General features: G+C 45.6%; 1 long non-coding RNA gene across 1 annotated transcript; it reads left to right on the top strand.

Moving 5' to 3' along the window:
* The first annotated feature begins 208 nt into the window (after positions 1–208).
* On the top strand, positions 209–2,863 carry LOC142930491 (uncharacterized). Its single transcript, XR_012946416.1, has 3 exons — positions 209–650; positions 1,633–1,813; positions 2,292–2,863. It is a non-coding gene; the product is annotated as an uncharacterized LOC142930491 (long non-coding RNA).
* Positions 2,864–3,817: the final 954 nt, after the last annotated feature.

Genomic DNA, 3,817 nt, shown 5'->3' with positions numbered 1-3,817 from the left:
GAAACCTGTGATGCAGTGATTAGTACCATCCGCTATGACATGTGTTCGATACCAGGCGAAGGTTGACATCAGCGACGAGCGATGTCTAAACTGGTCTTGCCCAACCGCCCCCGTCAACATTTTTCACACTGAACAGGGTCAAGTATGGTCATGTTCAGGGTCGGAGCCAGGGGGGTGACAGGGTAGACAATTGTCACCCCCGAAAAAAAATAAAAAAAATCGAAAATCTGAAACATTCTGCTGTATAAGTGTACGACGACACTCGGTCTGGCGGACTCCGTGCAACTGCATTGTCAGAGCGTGTCGCCAAACCGATGCCGTCTAGTTCAACAGCCTGACTCTCTAATCATTCTTGAAATTAAAATTTGTTGAATGTCACCCCGGGCTGAAAATCCTGGCTCTGCCCCTGGTCATATTACCCCGATGGCAAATAGGGCGTGGAGGCGGGGGGGGTCATCCCACAGAGGATTTGCAAAAGAGCTGTAAATATTTTATTTCATTATTTCATCTCGGCCACGTTGACTCAATGCTGCATCATTGGCTTTATCCACGCTAAGCTTTTGTAAGAGCCACCTTCCTCATTTCACATTCATGTTTTTTTTTTCTCACTTCCAGAAACCCGGGTCCAGTTTTCAACACCAAAGACCAAGGTAGGTTCTGAGGACTAGTGCAATGAGTGGTCGTATTGTACTTTTTTCATATTAATTGTAAAGAAAAATGCACGCGCGTACTTTGAGCACAGGTGTTGAAATTAACCACCTGCTGTGTGCAATACATCACCCAACCCTTAAAAGGGTGTCCTTATGAAATAACTGCTATAATATACGCTTGGGAATTTTGTGGCAGTGTATATGAGAAAGTACACATTCGTAACGCTTGTTTTTATAACATTGTTTTTGTGTTTGTTTCCTCCTACGCTCTGATAAAATATTTACCAACACTTTGTGGAGTTAACGAACATACTGCTATAATCGAATTTTATTTCAGTTTTAAGGGATCTCTTTTTGCAGGAATGGCAGTTTACCAAAATTCTGTTTTCCTGAAAATGCCAAATTATATTTGACAACAGCAGTCTTCTCATTGTCGTCTGTCGTAAACGACGATGACAAAGTGTATCACGTTCCTTGTAGGTTATTTTACAACAGTAATACATGTGCGTTTAAAACATTGTGTTTGTCCATTTATCCCAAGCCGATACCTGAGTGCCTAGAATGTGGTTGTACAGATCCTTAAGTAGAATAAATCGGGTCACGTTGGTTTGGTTTCTCGTGCTAAGGGGGTAGTCTTTGTCATGATAATCAGTGGCCTCGTGTCTATGTGCTGCATGCCAGGATTTAGCAATTACAATTGATCGATTTTTGTAAAGGTACAATATATGGAGAACATTTCTCATCCGTTACCCGTTTACCCATGACTCTCTTATTAGCCCTGCGAGCTGCTGGGTCTGCGAAAAAACTCGTATTCTGGACAAACCCTTATTCTTCCGATTGTCCACAATCATACTAAGACGTTTACTGTAATTCATTTCTGAGTGGCTTCCTATTTTTGTGGAACATATTCGTGGATAAGAAGAGGCGAGTGGCAAAATATTCAACCTGCTATGTGAAATTATCTGCACACTTTTCACCGCAGATAAGTGGAGCAAAAGGCATGGATAAGTGGAGTCAAATAGCGGATATCCCCCGCCTGTACTTACCGCCCCAGCTTCAGTTGGCGATTTGAGCCGGAGTATCTGGGGATGGGACAGCTATTCCACCTGGATGTTGGGCTCTTTGCTGCATGTGAGATCAGTCTCTGAGCTGGGGATTGCACGGTGAGAAAACTCCACCATGATAATTAAATGCAATGACCACGAACACGACCTACAAATAGACAACAGAGCACCCTCATGTAGCCATTATCAAATGTCAACGTGCACGATTATTTAGCTTAAAAAATGTGCACCTTTGATGGAAATGTTCCCAATTAAAAATGCACGCTCCTACTCCCACCTACCCACCTTTCCTACCTTGCAATTTGAAAGGCATCTGAAATATGATGCATCTGTACGCATAACTAATACACGCAGAACAACCGTAAAAAAGCACGCCTCTTTGGGGAGAGGGTTTGGGGTGGCATGTCTGATATTTGCTTTGTATTATTTGTGTTGGCCCCTCACCAAATCACACTGGATGTCAAGCGTTCGGTCGAATTGAGCCTGGTTAGTGCTTCGACGGGAAATAGTGAATCACAAGAGGTTGCGTCAACAGCACCATGCCTGGCCGCCTTTGTCTCCCCCCCCCCCACCCCAGTGCTGATGATTACACACTTAACCAGGTACTCATTTGAGGCTGAGTCAACCAAGGGAAGGCAAGACCGGTTCACATATCCATCACCGATGTTGGCTGTGAACGGGAATCAAACTCGGGTCGCTGGGTTAGTCGCACAGTACGCGAACCACTAAACTACCGCATCCCACATCAACAAGACATGCACACAACAAAGCTCCCCCGTTTAGCCTTTAACAAACTGTTAGGGAAATTGTTGTTCACGAGCACCTATGAAGGTCGGCACGGCGCACGAGGGCGTGGGTGACCAACACCACGCCCGGCCATCTTTGTCTTCCGATTGCCAATGTTTACACACCGCACAAGATACTAATTTGAGGCCGAGTCAACCTAGGGGATGCCCAGAACTGGTTCAGATAGTTGTCACCGGTGTTGGCCGTGAACGGGAATCGAGCTGGGGTCGGTGGGTTCCCTAGCGCAGTGCGCTAACCCCTACACTGCAACTCCCCACATGCACACAAAGACAGTCCCAGGTGCTAGCTGGGATTGTATCTCATAAAAACAAAATCCTGAGCCCACTCACTTTCCCTTCTTTATCTGACAGCAGCTCTCTTCACCCCTTCCCCGACTCTGCCCCCCCCCACCACCCCCCAACATGCACCCCAGTGTATTCTCTCTCTCTCTCTCTCATAAACGCACAGCACCTTCCTCGACCCCTTCAGCCCATTCTTATACCTCATCTATACGTCTCGGTCTCAGTCGTAGGCACGGGTCGTTTTAATGCTGCGTGGCTTTTCACGGTCGTGCTGCACATCTCTCTCCGATGTGTTTTCGGGTTGTGCCGCGTAGAGAGTTCCGGGGACTGAATGCAACGGGGAACTGAATTGGGCACTCGAATGTGGGTCGTCCTGGCATTGTGGTTTGACGTCTTGCTTGCACGTGCTGGAATTCTCTTCGAGAAGCTCCCAGAATCTGGGCGCAAAACGTTGGATTTTGAGGTGGGCAATCCGCGAACGCAGCAGAGGGATGTAGTTTGCTTCTGTCACCTTCGTAGGAAAAGACCGACAACTGTTGGCAACACGACCACAAGAACTACGACGATCTAACGTTCACCAGACTCTCGTAAAAACAACTCGACGTGAGTGTACGCACAGAATTCAAATTCTACGCTTGTAAAAAAAATGTTGAAAATCACTAATGCAGTGCTTTGAACGCAGGGCTTATTGCTTATTGTATACTCATCGTGTGCCAGGCTTCCAAATGTAGGGCTGCACGTTAATTAGGTTGCTGGATTATCTTTACATTATAATTCGATGCCAACCTGTAAATTATTTATACCACATACCGCATTGTCCCAAATGCTTTTCTTCTTGTCATGTACACTTACATTTTTGGCCAAACATCCTGAAGAGCAATTACCAAGAAACGCCAACTCACCACAATGATTGTCCATAGCATTGCCTTATAACACACCGACGCTTACAATACTACAAATATATCATCACAGTAAGAGGGATCATTATCTGAAACAATCCTATTCCAAGATTATT

The sequence above is a fragment of the Petromyzon marinus genome, chromosome 39, assembly GCF_048934315.1.
Source record: "Petromyzon marinus isolate PM22_M1 ecotype Great Lakes invasive population chromosome 39, UKy_Petmar_22M1.pri1.0, whole genome shotgun sequence".
In the NCBI taxonomy this organism is placed as follows: domain Eukaryota; kingdom Metazoa; phylum Chordata; class Hyperoartia; order Petromyzontiformes; family Petromyzontidae; genus Petromyzon; species Petromyzon marinus.
This window is presented reverse-complemented; position numbering and strand designations above follow the sequence as displayed.